We start from the raw sequence: 20923 nt of genomic DNA, 5'->3' as shown, positions 1-20923 counted from the left end.
TTTATGTAATTCCTATGGACATTTTGATGAAATTGTCAGGCTTAAAAGCTGTAGTGCTTTTCATTTGGGGGTGTGTGGACTTTTTTTTTTTTTTTTTTTGCTCCGATCCATTCTTGCTGGATAATTTAAAATTAGTAAGATTAATCAGTTCAGTGATTTAAAAGACCACACTTTGGTTGGAACAAGGTCTGAGGCAAAATCATTTTATTTTATTTTTTTATTAGTAAATGATTTAAAAGGTCTTTTCAACTAGTTATCTGAAGCCGATATTTAACTGTTACTTATTCCACTAATTTCTATCTTTTGTTAAAAGAACTTTCCAGCCTAAATCTCCTTGCTCTGTCCCATGCTAATTGCAGCTTACATTATATAAATGGCTTTGTAAAGAAAACTATAACTCTGAGCCTTGAAAGTTGCGTGTTTCTATTTGCTCAGACTTGATGCACTTGTTTGGAGAGGGTCATTGCAGGGAAAGCTGTGTAGCCTGTAAGAATGTCCTGGATAACAAGCTTAAACAGAACCTTTTGTTGTGCTTAGTATTCTCAGGACTCCAAAATGAGGCCTCCTTTTTCTAACTGCGGGCTGAAGTGGTTCATTACTGCTGTTTCCTCCGCCAGGCCAGGGCTCAGCCATTCCCACTACTGAAGGTCTGTAACTTCCTTAAAAAGGAAGAAGGAAAACATGGCCCAGAAAGGTCTTGTTAGCACTTCCTATGTGAAATTAGCAGCTTTCTAAAAGGTACAACTCCAATTACCTCACATTGTGGAGGCGAGCACAAACTCAACAATACGCACAGCCTAGCAAGTGACATTCTGTCTTTCTAGAGTTACTTCCCTAATTAGGAATGAAGAAGCTCTATTCTGCTGAGTGCATCTATTTACAGTGGCCACAATGCTTTAACTTGAGCATCCTCCTCAAAGACCAGTGTTAAAAAACACAAGTGCTCTTTTCGCCGAGCAGGCTATGGTGAGGCGACACATTCCTAACGGTTACGCCCTGGGGGGGGGGGGTTGGGGGGGAGTGTAGCGCTTTGGCAGGATTGTTAACACTTCAGGATTCATTTTCCACAATAACGCCCCTGCCCAGAGAGCTCTGGGAATTACAGTGGACAATGGGGAGGCATTCTTAGGAAGGTCTAATGATGGAATAAAAAGAAAAATATTTATTGCTTTTGACAGTTCCACAAGGGGCAAAAATCCTTGTCGTGGCTAAAGTTTCCCTAGCTGTTGGAGGAAGGCAGCTCACGGGGACTCAAACAGTTCCACTTCCTTTGTTAGGAGGCTGAGTACCAGGGCCAAGCTGGGAAATTAAAGATTAAGTTCATTAAGGTAAGATAATTGTGTGGAGGCATTGTTGTTGATACAGGTGGAGCGATGGGGGCTGGGGTAGGAAGCCCATTTACATGGAGGGACGACCCATTAAGCAGGCTTAGCAGACTTGCGGTGCAAATATGTTTATTATTTGCCTGATGGCTGACCTATGCTTTCACTGTTTCATTAGTCAACAGGCCCCCCAAAGGAGGGCCAGGATTCCCTGCTGGGAGCCAGGTGGAAGAAGAGTGGGCCTCCCAAAAGGAATGAGTCAGTCCTGTGGGCCCTCAGGGAAGACTGGCCTTCCCTCTCCCTCCAAGACCAGTCCCACCTCTAAGTTCCCCTCTAACCCCATCCCCACGAGGGAGAACCAGTCCTCCCTGGCTGAGTGGAGGGGACCATGCTCTCCCACCTGAGGTATCTTTGGGTCTTTTTGGATGCAGACAGGAGACACTGGATGCTCCTTTGAAAGAAGACATTGTGTTCTCTCTTCTCAGTAGAATCCGGTGATTGATTTTTTTAGTCAGGGAGTTTATTTCCCCAGTGTTACCTACCTCCTCAAAAATTGACTACTTAGGAAATCTGGGCTGCCTGTCTTTTAATTCATTCTTCTGAAAAAAATTAAATATAATCCACCCACCCCTGTCCTGCACACACAAATACACCCTTTCTGTTTTGTTATTGCAAACTGTGTTTGTCTTTGTTGGGAATTGCTCCACCCTGCCTCCTCCCCAACTTAAGACCCATAAATAATGTGAACTTGAAGGAAAAAAATAAAGGAAAGGCAGTGTGGTGGAATAAACTCGGAAAGGCCGTGTGGTGGAATTCTTGTGGGCATCCGGACGATCTCTGATTTGTCTGAAGGAAAAGGTGCTGAGGCAGGCGCTTAGATTATGGTCAAATGACTGAGAATGTGCCTGGTGTCGTGTTCAAGAAAATCATTCTCACACATGCCTTGCTTATTCCCCCCTGTCTAAAGGAGAAAAGACTTCTTTACTTTCGGTGGGGTCAGCAGTTCTGTTTCTGGTGAGGAGCTGAGTAACACAGTTAGAGTTGGAGATGTCTTTGTAACAGATATCCTGAAAGAGAGGCCCTTGTTTATTTGCATGACAGGGTCACTTATTATACAAAAACTCACCAGTTTTCTTTTCTTTCCTCTCCTGCCCTCCCTCCAGCTCCCCTCTGAGGAAAATAAACACTGTCATAATGATTTTGGTAAATAGAATTCTTTTTAAAGCCACCTGATCCTGGGGAAGCATTCTGAGAAGACCCTAGGATTTAGTTCGTGTTGGTGTGTGAAGAAAGACTTAATTTTAATTTTAGACAGGTGTACACACACACACATACTCAATCACATGGTGAGAAAATTTTTCAGGAGTTACGAATAAATGTGTTTTGATTCCTTCAGATTCTGTCATGTTGCCATATTTATTGTTATTTTTCTCTTAAAGAAAAGGTTACATTAGATTGTGATTTCCTTTTGCCTGCCAGGCATCTATATTATAGAGTGAAATGGAGACTCTTTTAGTTATTTTCATAGATTATATCAGGGAAGTTTTTAAATAAAACATTTTCAGTGTGATGTGTTTATTGGCTTGGCCAGAGCTGGAAATAATCCTGAAGCCAGCAAGCAACATTTACCAAACTTGTCGGTGTTTTTCTCCTCTTGTGCTGATGTCAGGCTTTCTTTTTGCTTATTTCTATAAAGTGTCCTTTGTCCTTGAGAATGTTCAATGGACTTCTTTCAAAAGTTATCAGAGACCGGTCTGATAAATCAGAGGAGAAATTAGGAACATCTGAGTTATTTTCTAAGATGGGTTAATGAAGAGATGAGGATTTGCATTTTCTTTTAAAGACCTAATGAGCAAGCAAAACAGAGAGGGAGGAAGGCTCCTAGACTGTCACATTGTGATTTATCAGAAAGCAGAAAGGAAAATTTGATACAGACAAGATTGCAAGCTGCGGCTTACTCGAAATGTGTTAACTTTTTGAGAACAAGGGTGTAATCACTGGCCTTTTACAGATAAAAATTTAGCTTGAAAACCTCCTGCAATGTCCTCAGCACTTAAACATTCATCTCCATAAATGCCCTTTTAACAGAAAAGAAAAACTGTTTTCTCAATCATCAGAAGACAAAATATTGCTTCCTCAACTAGTGGAAACCACATTTGTGTTTTCAACCCTACTGAATTCAGATTGCTAAAATCTTTTGAATAAGAGATTTTTTTCTTTACTCTAAAAAAAACAACAACAAAACAGCCTTTACACTGTCAAAAAAGGAGGGACGCCTCACTTTGGAAATGATAAGTTTGGGATTCTTAGAATGATTTGGAAGTGTGATCAAAGTTGGTGAAAGGATGGGCTTGTAGGGATGGTTCTTGGAAAGTTTCTCAGCTTGGGTAGTAACCCAGGACAAAGTCCCTGCTCTAGCCTCCCCCTCTCAGCGTGCTGGGTCCAGGGGACAGCAAACTCTGCAGCCAGGGAGAAATGTGAAAAGTCTAACTGCTTCTCAGCAAATCATGAGTGCTTTAAAAATTTTAGGCCTACTTGCATCACTATTTCTGGAAATTCTGTTGAAACTTTTCTCTTTTATCTTAAGGTTGATTAAGATAATACATTAATTAAGATAAGATAAAGTAAGATTAAGATCTTAAGCAGTTTTTACATATGATTAAAAATGTTAATAGGCTCTTACATTTGATATGAAAATATGAGAATATATTGTGTTGGATTTTAATGAAAGCCATTAGGTTGCTATTCCCAGGCCTCTGCAGCTTTTTTTCTTTATTAAGGCAAAATTCTCATAAGATTAATCACTTAAACATGTACAGTTTATTGGCATTCAATGTGTTCACAATGTTGTGTCATAATTTTTAAGTGATAATTTCTCCCAGTAGCAGAATCACCAGAAGGTTTTGCAGAAAAGTTATTAAATACTGATAGTCATTCAACAAACAATTATTGAGCAAATTGTTAGGAGAATGGTGTTCGCTCAGCTCTGTTGTGGGGTTATAAAGATGAAAAGGGACACTGTCCCGCCCTCAAGAACTTTTGTTTTTTTAATCGAGGATTGGTAAAATATGTGCTATAAGTATCAACAACTTTAGTCCAGGAATACTTATTGATCTTATCAATAAACTTCATTCCGTCCCAAGAGCTTTATCATCCTAAAACATCATGGTACTGCTGGGTATTTGTCAGCAATATTAGCCAGTATAATTAGATGACAAACGACTAAGACTATTTACTGCACTGTTGTTCTCAGAGTGGCTTCATTTTCTCTTACATGTTCCAAACTTTTCTAAATTCACAACACTTTTGCATGTTCATTTCGATGAGCATTTACATTGTCTGTTATTTCAATCTGAAATTCTCCCTGTAGTTTAACAGCAAATTTCAGCTGATCTGACTGCAAAGGATGGGAGGAAGCTCCACAGAGATAGAAATTGCTTAACTTTGTTGGAAAATCTCTGCATGTTTCTCAGGGACTTGAAGGCAAATGGTGATAATAAGGCCAGCAGTTCGGCACACTAGATGAGTAATAATAAAGGTGATGAAACCAAGAACAATTTTAATTTAAAATAGAGTTTAAAGATTCAACTTGTTTAATATATAAAAAAGAGATAAATCTGTTAAAATAGTTATTGTTTTCCTGAAAAACATTTCTCCTTCAAAGAAAATCTGTATTTTGATGTTGATGAAAAAGTGGTGATTTGGGGGTCAGAGATTTGGCAGAGGAAATGTGACAAAGAAATTGGCTCAATAAGGTTAGGTTGTGCAGCTTTATATGACAGGTTAGTGGAGTCTCTTCTCTGGTGTAAAACAGAAAAAATATAACAATTGAAAAATATTTATTGAGTTCCCTTTCAGCAAAGGCTATGTTGAAAGAGAGTCTGCCTGTTGTGGGTTCCACTCCTAGTTCTGCTACCTCTTAACTGTGTGCCATTTGGCAAATTACTTATCTGCTCTGAGCCTGAAATCCCTCCTCTGCAAGGACAATGAATGCTGCCTTGCTCGTCCCCTGTGCAGGTCAGTGTTAGCATGAGGCTAACTCCCATCTTCCGTGCTCAATAAATCAGTTACTGCTAAAACAAACACACATGCCAGTCCTGCTTGCCACGCCTTTCAACAAGAGAACAAAGTCTGACATTCTACTGGGGAAAACAAATACTTTCTGGTGTGAGTTTTGTAAATCATAAGCATCAAATTAATTTATCATGGGGTGTCTGACTCCTGGGAGAATAATTTTTCAAGCTATGTATGGAGTAAGGGAGGCTTCCATATTTTGAATGGGAATGTGTAAAATCTAGCTTTGACTGTTGAATACCGTCTTTTTCTGCTACTGAAAGCTTACAAATATCACCTGAAAAATTATTTCAATTTGTCATCGAACTGGAACCATCAATTTATACCTGAAATATGTCAAAATGTTGGGTATTTCTATAATGATAAAAATGATTGGAATTGCCATGTTTAATTAAAATGTTAATCCACTGTCATTCTAAATGCTCTGTATTTATAAAGAATTTTCTATTTGCTATTAAGATGTTTTATTATTAAATGAAACCCCTGCTGTTTAGCCAATGACTGATACTAACCTAAGGAAGAGGCTATAATCAGCTAGGGGTAAGGACAACTGACCCCTTCTTTAGAAGAGTGTTTCTAATAGTTGCAGAGCGAGTGATTGAAAGACCACCCTGTCTCTAAAACTCCCCACCTGCTCCCTGATGTTAAAAAATCTTTTAACAATAGACCTGCTAGAAACCACAAGTGCTTTTGGAGAAAGGAACACTGAAATTTAAATTCCAGGAAGGGTGTGAAATGCCTGATACCAAGCCCTTTTCTGAGAATGAGGGAGAGAGGCTTGAGGGTATAACATGGAAAGAAGGAAATGTATCTCCACTGAATTTATAATTTTGTTGAAATGGACCCTGAATTGGAGGAAAACCAGATTTCCTCTAGGAAAAGGGGCAGAAGGGGAACCTGAAGCCTTGACCTTGGTATTTCCTCTGCTTTCTTCCCCAAAGGATGATTGGGCTGAAGAGCAGACCATGGAGGTGCAAGTGCAGATCCCAGGGTCTGCACTCTGCATCCTTCCAACGGTCTTGGTGTGGCTGCCATCCTAGATTAGCTTCATCGCTCCTGTTTGGGTTACTTGCCCAACCAACCTTCCTTCTGATCCCTCCAGGGGTGAAGGGACATCTCCTTCACATGGCCCTCCTCTGCCTATCTTTAGTCACCTTGGCCCTAACCATGCCCTCCCCATATGTGTTCATAGAGCTCTAGCTCCTCTCCTTGACTCCTCCTCCTCTGCTATTGGTCAGCTTCTGGTTCCTCCTCCCCATCCTCTGGTCAGTTTTGGGCTCCTTCTCCCCAGCCATTGGTCAACTGCTGCTCCAACTGTTCTGCTCTCGATCTTCAGAAAGTTTCTTCTGCATGATTTGCATTCTCAGTCACGGTGCTTCCTGGGGTAATGGAGCCATGGTGATACATGCCACACGCTTCCCAACCACGTCTCTGCCCCAGCACCACTCTGAATCGTTAATTGGGTTTTGCTGGCCAGCAGAACAGCTTTTTAGCAGGTGGTGTGGAAATCTATCATCCTCATTCTGCACTTCTGCTCCAGGAGCTGCTGGCTCAGTGAAGCCCTTGCAACCCTGCCCTTCCTGCCCATACTCTCTCTTTCTGCTTAGAGGTTCTTCCCCATTGCCAGATCCTACTGGAGGAATTCTCTCACCTTTCCAGCCCTCACTGGATGACAATCATTTAAAAAGTTTTTATTTGTGGTGACAACAGGCCGATATGAAACTTAGCATTTTGCCATTTTTAAGTGGACAGTTCACTGGCATTAAGTTCATTGACAATGTTGTACAACCGTCACCCCTGTCCACTGCCAAAACTTTCATCAGCCCAAATAGAAACTGTATACCGGGTGAACAATAGCTGCTCGTTCCCCAGCCCCTGGAAACCTCTATTCCACTTTCTGTCTTTGTGAATGTGACTCTAGCTGCCTCTTACGAGTGGAATCATACATTTTTTGTCCTTTTGCGTGTGGCTTGTTTCACTTAGCATAATGTTTTCCAGATTCATCCATGTTGTAACATGTGTCAGAATTTCATTCCTTTTTTAAGACTAAATAATGTTCCATTGTGAGCACATAGCACAGTTTGCTTATGCCTTTGTCTGTGGTAAAGATTTGGGAGGTTGTCACCTTCTGGCTATTGTGAATAATGCTGCCACAAGCATTGATCTGCAAGTGTCTGGGTTGCTGCTTTCTATTTGTTTGGGTATGCAGCCAGAGGTGGAGTTGCTGGGCATATGGTAATTCTGTTGAAGTTTTAAGGATCAGCCAAACAATAATCATCATTATAGTGAATAATCACATTTATGTGACAGTTTGTGGTTTAGCAAGTGCTGGCTGATCTATGCACTTCTCAGAGCATGCCTATGAGACAACTGTTATTAACATCACCTTTATTCAGGTGAACAAAACATAGACCAGATAGGTTTGATGACTGACTCATTCAACACATTGATGGGGAGTTTGGCCTCAAGACAAAATTCTGTGACTGTGGTACCCAGATGCTTTCCAATGTGTGAAGCCCCTCCACTGCCCCTCAAGGCTTTAGCCCCACTGCTAGAATAACCCCTAAGGCACCATGATTATGAACTATCTTGACTCCCTTTCCAGACTGTCAACCTCAGGGACAGGGGTGGTGTCACGATTATCTTTGACTCTTCCATACTGTGCAGTGTGTAGTATCGGAAAGACCCTTAATTAATGGCACTTTGATGGGTAAATTAGAAAATACATTCTTGACAGAGAAAGAGGTTAAAAAGAGGGAGGTGCCACGACAGAGAAAAGGCCAAGAAGGTCTCATGGTGCCTTCTTGTTCCGGTCAGAGGCATGTAGTTAGAGCTGGCCTCTGTATTGGTGGTGATATGTGCTCATCTGAAATGCCATTCCTTCATTGCTCTGACTTCCCTGGTCCTGAATATTCTTGCTCAAGACCTGTTCCACATCCTGCTTTGATGCACACTTTGCTTTGCTTTTCTGTCTCCCAGTTGGACTGTAGGTTCACTGAGGGCCAACATTAGTTCTGTTACCCCAGTACTGAACACAGTGCCAGGCACAGTGTGGGTGCTCATTTCATAGTTATCTGCTGAAGAAATTTTGCAATGAATGGTGCTCAGGAAGTTACTCCTATTCACTTCCCATGCATATTATCAGGTTGAATTCAGGACACCCAGTTAAATTTGAATTCAATTAATAATGAATACCTTTCTTTAGCATAATACATACTAGAAATTAGTCTTTATTATCTGAAATTCAAATTTAACTGTGTCCTGTATTTCTGTTTGCTGAACTGGCAACTTGTCACTAAATATTTCTTATTTCTTACTGTCACAGTTTCCAAATCCTCAGAAATGCTGTGGAGAGAATAGGAACCTAGTTTTACAGAGCTGAATTACTATCTTTTAATCTTAAAAATGCAAATGAGGGGCATTTTTTTCCTAAATAGAAAATATTCCTATACCTGCAACAATTAAATTCCCATTTGAAATTGAAGTTTCTGCCTCCTTTCAAATAGCTCTGATCTGATGTCAAAATATTTCCAGAGTCCACTCTGTCTCTTGTTAATCCTGGCACCCAAGCCATTGGCTCTGGGGATGTATGCACTTGTGTCCATTTGGAACATTCCATGAAGGCTGACATAGGAGTCTTGCTCACTAACAGGCCAACTATCTTAATGTGTGGAATTTATTACACTCACATTTCTGAAGGTCCTTCTGGGTTTGATTGTTCTATAATCCATTACTTCCTACCTGAGACTTCATTAGGAACCTGACTCAGTTTCCCCATAAGCCTGCTTTTTAATTGTGGCCCTGGTAGAGGATGTTCTCTAATCCTCCTGGGTTCCTTCTGACTTCACCTGAAAGCCCCAGGATCAATTTTCTTCACCGGATGAGCTTCAGACTTCCTGGAATGAAGGAGGGGCAGGGGATCTCAGTGGAGAATAGAGTTACTCGTCTTTGACCAGGACAGCATATGCTGCACCAGGGTAACTGGGGGACTGGAGATTGAAACCAAACTGGAGGGAATGTAGGGCATTCCATCCAGAAAGGTCCAAGAGAAAAAATGAGAATCTTTGATTTGATATTTACTCATGTGTTTGGTCCTCCTGAGCACTGAATTATAGTCCCCCCAACCTGTTGCTTTTCTAACTCACCTATTTTAATCTTGCTAGGATGCAATTACTTATTTGTCTATTTGGGGATAAAAAAAACCTACAATATTAGCTTCTCATACTTACAAGCAGCTAGACTGAAAAGCACAAAGTTGTGGGGGGAGGTGAGGTAGGCAGGAGGTGGTGGTAGGCACTCAGGGCATTATGAACAGAGTGACCAGGAGTGTAGCCAAGCGCTCAAAGGCACTTTCAAACATTTGGGGTTTCACTTAGACAGTGATGGGGTCGGAGGAGAGCAGAGTGGTCAGTCACATAGCCCAGGGATCTGAGCTACTTAACATCTAAACTTGGCATCTTAAATTTTAGGAAGCTCTTGGGCTAAGGGATTGAAAAGGCTGTGTCCTTCTGGGGCCTCAATTTTCCCCATGTTCAGAGTGTAGAGGGCAATCTCTACTACCAGCTGCAGGAGCTGAGAGGGACTCTAGCAACTTGCATACTTAGGGAAGACAGATATCTTCCGAAGTCAAGCTGGAATAGGTCCAATGTGAATGGGGCAGAGGATGCCCTTCCAGAGATGTCTGTGGGGTGGGCGAGGCTGGAATTTATAGTGGTGCCATGCAGGTTGAGTCATTCTTTGAAAACTCTGGTACTGCTCTGAAATAGGAAATAGAATCTGCCTCATAACCTAAAATCCCAGCTTTGCTTTGACTGTCACTCACTTGAGGGACCTGGTGGATACTGGTTGCCTGTGGCCAGGCAATGCAGGGGATATCAGCCTGCCCTTTGGGACTTGTCACAAAATCCCCAAACTTCCCAAATACTAGTTCACAGGCTGAAACGGAACAGCCCACAGGGATCTCATCCCCCGATGCTTCATCTCATCTCGTCTCCAAAGGGAGGAGTTACATGGGGTGAAGTAGCCCTAGGTTGTATTTTAGAATCCATGCCTAAAAAATAATTTTGCTATCAGAAGATACCCGAGAGGAAGTCCATGGAGATTTCATCATCTGATTATAGCCACTTATGGGATTATATAGAAGACTTGACATGTGAGTTGCCCCCTAGCCACCTAGTTAATAAGAAAGGGGCCAAGAGAGAGCCTGAGGAAGAGAGCTGTAGAAGGAGATGACGGTCATGGGGGGCTATTAAGTCCCGCAGCCCTTGTCCCAGCAGGAGGCAGTCCCATGGTGGGCACAGATCTAGATACTTCTGGATCCTTCTGGACCCTCTGGATCCTCAGAAAGGCCCAATGAAGGGACTAGATCCCAACTATCCAGAAGCCTGAATCCAAAAGAGATCAACCATCTCCTTCCTAAATTTGGAATCCCCTTCCAGGTAGCACCTCTGATGATCCAATTAACAAAATATGATTATTTCATGTTGGTCTAAAGAAGTCAAATGGCATGGTTTTATAATTCCTACTTCTCCATTCACTTCCCTTTGTGGAAGTCATATTCATTCCAAGTTGATAGGGTGGGTGGGGTTGCTGGTGATATATGAGGCAGAAAGAGCTGGACTGGCTTTGGGATGGGAGAGGTGTGAGGCTATGATCAGGTCAAGGCTGTGGTTGCAAAGCCTCCTGAACGAGGTAGGGATGGGACCTTCCTGAAGCTACTGGGAGCAAAATGAGAGCTGGGGCAAGGAGTCCAAGCAGAGGGCAGGGATGGGCCCCTCACCTCTGAGGTTTCCACTCTTGTTGCTCTCAGCCCGGCCTCTCTCCTGGTCCCCTTATTCCTGGTTGTCTGTGTGTTGACAATGTGGAGATGGCCAGAGGGGAGCTGTCGTCCTGGCCTCTTGTATAATCCGATAATTGGCTGTAATCCGTGTATGAAATATTTGGAGATCTGCCTCCCCATTAACTCCTACTTGAAGAATAATCACATCTCCACGACAGGCCTTTGGGCCAAGTTCTCCCCTCAAGTCGCTAAAGCTCCTATCACGGCCTCAGCTCTATCAACATTTTTGTAATTGTCCACACTGTTTGTCACATTTTCAACTTACCATAAAGGTTTTAAAAATCCACGTACCATGGAAAGGCTCTCCACTGATGTCTTTGAGTCAACGTGGGAGTAAAATTCGGCCAGGCTGACAGAAAGGGGGTCTGTTCAGCATAGCAGGCATGTACTTGATGTGACCAGAAAAGGGTCTTGACAGGAATCCTGGGTGTAGGGATAAAATGTTGGGGCGGGGGTGAGGGGGTTGTGTTACAGGTGTGAAACTACAGCAATGCCTCTGGTTGTCATGGAAACAGCACTCAGAGGTTGTTTAGATGTGGGAGGGCAGGGTGGGAGGCCTGATACTCCTTCTAGGAGGGAGCAACAATGAGCCAAGGACAGGTATGTGTGTGAAGAGTCTGGTTTCAAGCTTCTGAGAGTTCAGCCTCTTCTCTGCAGGCTGGCCTCTGAGCGTTGCTCAGAATCGTCTGCTCTCGGGAGTGGAAAGCATTCAAGAAGAGGACAGAGAGAGTGAGAGTAAGAGGGGAGAGGCTCTCTTAGGTATTTCAGTGCTGGCTGGTGATGCCTGCACAAAGAAAGCCTTTCAATCCCTGAAGGGTTGTTTCCCAGGGCAGGGGAAGCAGCCTGATCAGGAATAGTCCCCGAGAGAGCAGAGTCAGGCCAGAATTTCATGTTAAGGGTGATACTCTGTGTTTGTGTTCAGTTATCCATTCAGGCAGGGCTGGTGGATGAGATACACAAGAGATTTTTGCGGGGAGTATCAAAAGGCCCTCTGTTCCCAAATATCCCTCCAGCCCCTGGCATGAGGCCTGACATCAGCTATTGAGTTCTGTGCCTTAGCTTCAGCACAGCCTCCTTGCTCTTCATGTCTGTTGCAAGACCTCTCCTAGGAGAGGAGTGGGGTAGTTTATCAAAGGTTTTGACAGGGCCAGAGCCTCAGGGAACCTGCTTTAGAGAGGAGATGCTGGGAGAAGGGGGCGGGGGATGGAGAGACAGGGAAGGTGGAACATTCCAAAGGCAAATTTTCTGACCCTTCCAATTTGTCCACACACTCACCAAGGCTTGATGGGCAGCTTGCATGCTGCCTGGGTGCCTTTTCCTGCAATTTCCTCCCTCTGCTCATTTCCACCTTGCTGGAGGCCTAATAGCCCAGAAAGTTGAAAGGTGAGTCTTCTGGAAGGAGGCTCTTGCTCTTGGGCATGTTTTAAGATCCGAAGTCCCAGGAGGTGATGAAAAGTGCTGCTCTGATGCCTTTCTCCCAATGTTCCTCTCTTTTTGCGCGACCCAAGGTGTTGATGGTAGGGGCAGGGGTTTAAGGGAACTCTCCTTACCTTCCCCTAGGTTTTGCTATGAACCTTAAATTGTTCTAACAAAAAGTCTTAATTCTAAAAAATTATATAAAATAACAAACTTTTTATTGGCACACAGCCACATCCACACAGTCCATGGCTGCTTTCCCTCTATAATGTATAGCTAAATTGTTGCAAGAGTCTATATGGCCTAAAATATTTATTATTGGCCCTTTATACAAAAAGCTGGCTCTAAGAACTGGAGGAATAAACAGTGGCTCATGGTCAGAATAGAGCACCACACGGCACCCACAGGGGTGAATCTCACATCTGTATACGTGTCTCCTCAGTATTTCTCTAAAATATCCACAATTAAGCTAAGACATTTTGGGGAAAAAAAAAAAAGAGAGGTTTCATAACCCACTCAGAGGCTGGCTGAGAAGAGGCAGATTTGAAGAGGTTGGATTTGAACTCAGTCTGTCTAAACTCAGAGATACAGTCTTAACCATCACTCTGTCTGCTTAATTTACTGGCATAGTTATTCAATATACAGTCTTTCTCTTTCTGCCCACCCAAGATTTTATAAATAAGAGTAGAGCTGAGTCCCTCAGTGTCAAGCAGTTCAATTCAACCATCTTTCAAGCCCTGAGTTTCTATTCATTCCTGAACAGGAGAGGACTCTCCTGGTCCAGGAATTCACTGAAATCCTGGTGGGGTCCATTAGGCCCCCTGGCAAATGGAATATGATAATATGCTCAAGTGTACTCCTGACACTCCAACAGGCCTGGTACTAAGACAGTGGCTTAGCATCATCAAAGGGTATGGACTCTATGTTGACCCTTTCAGATTTTGTGGAGTCACTCAAGACAGTTCCAGAAATTTTTGCCTTCTTGTTGAATAAGAATATCTCCCTTCTACCCTCACTGCTTCTTTCACTGTCAGTGGCACCCTCTAATTATTTCTATCATCCTTCCTCTCTCACAATAGTAGGGAACCAAGTGGGGAAGGGGTCTCCTGCAGGTTCAAGCAGACCCCAAGCATGGTTACACAGTGAAGCCTTCTTCCCCACACCCGACCTTCCAAGCCAGGACAGTGGGCCCAGAGCACAAAGTAGTCAGGATACCTGTGTCCTCACTGTCCCCAGCTGTAAATTCCTCTCACCTCCAGCAATGCCTTCCCTTTTGTGTGCTTTATCTGTCTTATCCATCCTTTGAGTTCCATTTGGAAGCCCACCTATTCCAGGAAGTCTGCCCAAGCCCCCAAGCCCCACGTTACAACTCCAGTGTTTGATAGCCAGTGTTCTCACCAGCTCCTGGGCCATGCTTTGCTAGTGACCCCCTTTTTTTTTTTTAATTTTTAGTATTTTATTTTATATAATTCTTATGTCATTTTTCATCTTTGTACAATGTATGCATTTTCATTTTGGTTATATTCCCCATACAATTGCACCTCCCCTTATTTTGACTCTAGTTCTTCCTCTCCCCGCCTCTCCTTAATCCCCTCCCCCCACAGTGTGTCTCTGGTTTATAGTTGCTTGTTGATTTTGATTATTACTTTGCTCAATAATGCATTTAAAATACATATGATTGGGCCTCCCCTGGTGGCACAGCGGTTAAGCGCTGGGTTGCAGAGCTGTCCTTAGCCTCTCCAGTGCTGGTTCGATCCCCAGCTGCTGATGATGGTGGCACATGGCTAGTGACCCTTTCACTTCTCTGATCTGTGTGTGATCTGTTGACCTGTTGATGTACGTGTTCAGGGTCTCTCTCATTTATACTTTCCCATGGCACCTAAAAGTGCCAGGCACAAATTAGGCATTTAATAAGTGTTTGTGAATAAATCAGTGAATGAACAAATGAAGCATGGTTGAAGAAACTTCTGGAATTGTGTTCCTAAGAAAGGAGAAAACCCCAAACTAGGTCAGATGAAACTGGCCCTCCACAACAGCCTGGTTTGGGGGGAGATCTCAAACCCACTCAGCATGATTGGAGGAGCAGCTAGCTTGGTTGTGACAAGGGAAGACAGAGGTAGGGCAGGGAAGAGAGGGAGGGCAGGAGAGAGAGAGACAGAGGGTGGGGTCCAGACTGCATGCCACTGGAGCCAGTAGTGAGGTTGCTGGGGGTAGGGGGGTGGCTTTGGCTTCACTCATCATATATTTATTTTTCTGTTTGTGCCCAATTGTCCTAGACGATGCTCCGTGCTGGTTAAGAAATATGAAAACAGCCAAAGAAGAAATAAAGCAAAAGAGAAAAACAAGGGAAAAAGAGGTAAACAAGACAGATCTCCTCACCTTTCATTGGTCTGCAAAGTCCTCAGTTGGGGATTGAAGTGAAGATACAAAAGCTTTGCGATGACATTGTGGAGGAAGCTATTAAAGCAATTAAGAAAAGATTAAGGTCACTGGTGGTGGCAGTGGTGTGTGTGTGTGTGTGTGTTTATGTGTAGGAAGGGAAGGAGAGAGAGAGGAGGGGTGGTGAGAGGCAGGGAGAGAGACCTATTAATCAATAGGCCAGAAATCTCAGAAGGCTACAAAATTCTAAGAGTGGGGAAACTGGGAATGCAAAGGCTCATCTCAAACCAAGGTGCCTGAGTAACTCAAAAGCAGAAACATTATATTCATTTTTCAGACTTGGGGTTGCTGGGGGAGGAGAAAAGAAGATGGTTTCTAAAGGAACCTTTTTTATTTTTTTTAATTGATTTTATTTAATATATTTTTTACATCATTTTTCATTTTTGCACAATGTATGCATTTTCGTCATGGTCATAGTCCCCATACAATTCCCACCCTCCTTGTTTTCATCCTACTCCCTTCCCCCCCACTGTATTGTGTCTCTGGTGTATAGTTGCTTGTTGATTTTGATTTTTACTTTATTATAATTAGTCTTTTTCCTGGTCCCTTACTTCGGTTTTCTAAATTCCTGCTATGAGTGAGACCATCTGGTATTTTTCTTTTTCTTTCTGGCTTATTTCGCTCCATCCATGTTGCTGCAAATTGCATGAGTTTATCTTTTTTGATTGCTGAGTAATATTCCATTGTGTATATGGATCACATCTTCTTGATCCAGTCATCTATTTTGGGGCATTTGGGTTGTTTCCATAGCTTAGCTATTGTAAATAGTGCTACTATAAACATAGGGGTGCAGGTGCCCTTTTGAATTAATGTTTCTGTGTCCTTTGGGTAAATACCTATGAGTGGAATTGCTGGATCATATGGCAGCTCCATCTTTAGCAGGTTGAGGAATCTCCACACAGCTTTCCAACCTTTCCTTTTTAATCAGCTAAGTGGGTATTCTAAGATGAGAGTGAGGTTACATTGATTTAAAGACAAATTCTAAAGCGTCATGGTTGAAAGAAAAATTTGCAATGCCTGCTGGGATGAAGAGAACAGCAGCAGAAATCTGTGTGATAATATTAGAATGGGTCTTAAAACTCCCTGGGAATCATTGTTCTGGAATACTTGTTTCCCCTTCCTGGGGAGCTCTTCTCTGTTCCTGTGACAGCTGACTTGGCTGTGTGACTAGCTTTGGTCAGTGAAACCTGTGCCACTTCCCAGCAGGACTTTTTTTTTTTTTTTTAGATTTATTTGTTTATTTATGCAAGCACTGGGTACAGTCAGAAGCGCGGGAGGGTGAGAGAATTCACCAGAGCCAGAGCGGGGAGCAGAGCAGGCAGAAGGACCGAAGTACACTGCTGAGGGGAGCAGCGGGCGGCAGGAGAGGTCTGCGCGCCATGTGGGACCCTCCTCTGGTGGCCGGAGAGCAGCCACGGACCGAACTGGTGCTGCAGAGGCTGCAGGCAGCTTTGCAACCCAGCGCTCAACCGCTGCGCCACCGGGGAGGCCCCCCAGCAGGACTTTTAAGAGGCAGCTCACAGTTTGTCATGTGCATTTTTCCCCTTTGCAACAATGACCAAGGAATCTTCTAGAAAGAGCCTATTTCTTCAGTCTTGGTCCCAAAGTAAAGTCAAGGTGGGGCAAAGTGCTAGACAGAGGGCATATATTAGGAGCAAGGGATAAATGTAGTTTTATACTACTGAGAAGGTGGGTGGGAGGGTGTTTGTTCCATGGACTATCCTGATTGATACATTTCTTGGCAACATGTTAGGGCAGCATGTCATTGGCTCCCTATTTTTAATAGGATAAATCTCAAACCCTTTGTTCTAACATCAAGTCCGCCCCCTCACCCCATCCACCATAGACTCTACCTTTCACTTCATGTACCCCATGATCTTCCTTGACTTCTTTCCTCTCTGTGTCCCACTCATACTTTTTTGAAAAGGGCAAGTTTTGGTAGAAAAGCTCTTCTTAGGTTAATTATTCTGAATTGTCCAGGCCTTTGATCATGCTCCCCCTGCTACCACGTCAATGAAACCATCCTACTCGCCCCTAGCTGAAAGCCATCTCTGCCCCACTGAAGCTGATGATCTGTACGTCAAACAACACATTTTTTATTTAACACATACATGTGGAGTACTTTCCAAATGCTAGTCGCAGTATTCATAGCTTTACATATATTAGTGCATTTTTAATTCTCACCCAACCCTAATAGTCCCATTTTACACATAAGGAAATGGAGGCAAAAAGAAGTGAAAAAACATTCTAAAAACTAGCAAATGCAAAATGGGGCTTTTTAACCCAGGTGCTCGGGCTGCCCACTCTGACGTCCCCAGCATGTGCCCCACATGCTCCTGCATCACCTGTCCTGTGATCTGACTCCTCTTCCCAATGAGACAGATGAGAGAGCCCAGGAAGGTAGGGGACTTCCAGGCCTCTTTGATCTTCCCATAGCTGGCCCCCTACTCCCTGCCAGAATCTGTTGTCAATTACAAAATCTCATGGGTCCCTTCATCCCATCCATATCTTTGCCTCCAGGTAGAACAGAAGCAAAGCCCCTGGAGAAAATTTCTTCCCTCAAGGCCTAGTACATGATAGGGGAAGCTTCCTAATATCTAGCTCAAGTCTCTCCTGCTTGCCCTACGGATTCATTTCCCTTTGTTTTAGGCTGCCATGAAGATGGACAGCAGATGAACAGCTCATAGTTACGATAATGACTATTATACCAGTAGATCATTATTTTATTAATTCCTTCCTTTTTTGAACTTTGCCTTGTTCCAAAAAGGACATCTGGTGACTATGGGGAACCACGGACTAAAACAGAGACTACACATGAAGAGTGAGAAGGGATAGCAGCATGTACTGTTAAATAAAAAAGCACCTTGAAGAATAATACAGTGTGAGCCATTTATCAAATTCACTCCAAAAATTCCTCCCATGAAATTCTATAAGCACAGATAAATATTTATTAGATTTTGAAAAACAATGATCAAAACCAAATTTCAGACGGTTGTTACTGCCAGGGCGGGGGTGGGGAGTAGTCCTAAGGGTGCCCCAGGGGTGCTTCAACCTTCTGCGTAGCATTTTCTCAAGGAAGCAATGCAGTTGTCAGTTGTCGGTTTTGCAGGGCCGCTATCAGGGATAAGTATCACATGTGATTTTCAGAGTTTTTAAGTCTTTTTCCAGAATTAAAAATATTTTTTAAAGATTTATTTATTTATGCATACAAGACCTGGGGTACAGGCCAGAGATGCGGGGGGAGGGAGGTGAGAGGATTCACCAGAGACAGAGTGGGAAACAGAACAGGAGGACTGACCAAAGTACACTGCTGAGGGGAGCAGCAGGTGAGACAGGAGAGGTCTGCTGCACCATGTGGGTATCTCCCTGGCCGGGCCGGGCATGGAACTCATGCTGCAGAGGTTGCGGATTGCTTCATAGTGCGGTGCTTAACCCCTTGCGCCACCAGGGAGGCCCAGTTTTAAATTTTTAATTGGCAATAGGGAGCTGGTCATTTTGCTCTAAGCTCCTAGAGGCCAATATAAAGAAAAGAGCCAGGTCAGTTATATAATTACAGTGTCACGAAAACTCAACGACTCTGGAGGAGCCCAGAACTGGTACTAAGAACCCTAGAAGCAATGGTGGCTCCAGAGTGTCTGTACTGGGGGTTTTGCAACTGGGGATTGGGGGTGGGGCATGGGAGCGAGGAGAGAAGAAGGATAGGGGAGGGGAGGGGAGGGCCTGACCAGGGGGAGGGGACTCTGCTTTGTGTGACTCTTACCTAAACTGGTCTGTGGGAGTGGCGCAGGGGGGGAATAGGGACATAATGAACATGGCACTTTCCATCAGCCAGTACTAGGCTTTATCTTTTTCGTTTTTAATTTCTTCTTTTATTTTAATTGAGGTTACTTTAGCTTACAACCTTGTTGGTGTTTTAGAGCTATAGGATCTTTTCCCTCAGGCATTGCCCCCACACCACACCCACCACCAGAGCACCCCTCTTCCACCCCAGTCCATTGTGCTGCCACCCCACCCTGTTCTGTCCCCTCTCCTTCCTGCTCTGATGGACTCAGTTTTACACTTAGATTTCTAGGGTTTGTTATTCACTCCACTTTATCTGACCCTTTGTTTTGTTTCTCTACATCCTATATACTAACACAGAAAGGCCCAGCTTGTAAATCTGTTCTTTTAGCCCCTGCCTGCTGCAGGGCAGACCTCCAGCTCTCTGCCATCCTGGCCTGGCTCAGGGGTGGCTTTTCAAGGGCCCTGTGCCCTTGGCTGAGCTGTGACACACACCACAGGTCAGGTGTGGGTCGCATAGCCCGGGCCTGGCAATGTCACCAAGGTCTTCCCCTCCTGAGGATAAAGCTGGGAGCAGGCTTGTCCCCTGTGGAAGCTGAGGAGACTGGGGACTTACCTCTGCAGATGGCCAGCCCTCCTCCTCTGGAGGTGAGCCTGGGACTCACTGCTCTGCCAGGATTTTCCTCAGAAAGTGTTAGACATAGCTGTAACACACGAGCGCACAGCAGCACAGGCACCAGGGCGACTCCAGGTGGTGTGCCCAGCAGAGTTGCTGAAAAACCTTGAAGGCACAAGTAACCAGATATCCACCCCCCACCCACCCTGCCAAAAAAGAATTCAAGAATGTTTGCCCAGACTGCCACACTTCCTGGTGTGTCCCTTGGATGCACTGCCTGGGAAATGAACTTCTCTAGAACCCCACAAAGGGTGAAGCTGATATTTTATAATCAGTTAATGTGGCTTTCCTTAGGGCAATAATTAGCAAAGAGAACCAATTGCCTGTTCAGGCCTTTCCAGAATACTTACTCCCTAGTCATACTTTGGGGCAAGAGTTCTAGAGCCAGCACCCAGCACCGTCACTAAGGAGGTGACACGTTGCTTCAGTCTGCTAAGCACCAACATTTGTGCCAATAAAGGGAGATAATATTGATAATGCATTGACTTCACTGGGAGGTTGTGGGAAGATGCATCGGATTTGTACTAATGGTGAATACTACGAGTGGTATTTGTGTGATTGGGGTGGCATTTCACCCCTTAAGTTCTTCCTCCTGTCTCTGTCCTCCAAGCCAATCTCAATTCCTTGGTGACTTGATCCTCCAGCCCTCGAAATGCTTTAACTGATTTGATCATGAGCAGTGAGCTGAGCTGCTCCACCTGTTCTTGGTAATGCCAGTTCACACATACTACGCTTCTGTCTGGACCTCGAGACAGTTTACTGGGTCGAATGGTTTTGGGGAGCCTGGCGTGTGTATTGCTGAGTGGAGGTGGAGCATTAACAGCACCAGCACCCTCAACCCTGCAGCTGACTTCTGGGAAAGACATCCCCTTCTTTCTCCCTCTCCCCACTCTCCCTGCCATCTCCAAGGGAGAGTGAAAATTAGGATTCAGCTAATCCTGAAGGCCAGGCCTTGAGAAGTCTTGTCTCAGCTCTTGCTTTGGGAACAGGACCTAGGAGCTGAGGAGGGCTGTTTGTTGGCTCGGTCATGTTGTAGGGAATGAGACAAGTAATTTCTGAAGTGATAAGAGAGACTCATGGGCCTCCACAAAGAGAAAAAAGAAAAGGCCTGGCCATGGCAGGGTGTGGGGCAGGGGAGTGCCCCAGGGACCCGCACTAAGCTCCCTTCCCCACACAGCTGGGCTACCCTCATTAGCATGCCGGCACTGAGGCCACACTGGGAGCCACACTTTATGGATTATCCAGAGCTAACAGTAATCCCAAAATTCATAGTCACAGGCTCCAGGAATGAAAGAGAGATGGAAATTGAGTGGGCAGCGAGAAAGAGTGCCAACTACCACACAAGCAAACGTAAAGATTCTCAAACTTTTTGGAATC

The 20923-nt window shown here is 44.1% G+C and overlaps 1 long non-coding RNA gene across 1 annotated transcript in view; it reads left to right on the top strand.

Moving 5' to 3' along the window:
* The first annotated feature begins 1035 nt into the window (after window positions 1-1035).
* The window catches only part of LOC129144660 (uncharacterized), a 36194-nt gene continuing 16306 nt past the window's right edge, over window positions 1036-20923 (top strand). The window contains exons 1-2 of the long non-coding RNA XR_008549080.1: window positions 1036-1328; window positions 14928-15007. This is a non-coding gene — a long non-coding RNA (uncharacterized LOC129144660). The remainder of the gene's footprint in view (window positions 1329-14927; window positions 15008-20923) is intronic.

The sequence above is a fragment of the Talpa occidentalis genome, unplaced genomic scaffold (genome assembly GCF_014898055.3).
Source record: "Talpa occidentalis isolate TD23 unplaced genomic scaffold, MPIMG_talOcc4v2.1 talOcc4.5, whole genome shotgun sequence".
NCBI classification, from domain to species: Eukaryota; Metazoa; Chordata; class Mammalia; order Eulipotyphla; family Talpidae; genus Talpa; species Talpa occidentalis.
This window is presented reverse-complemented; position numbering and strand designations above follow the sequence as displayed.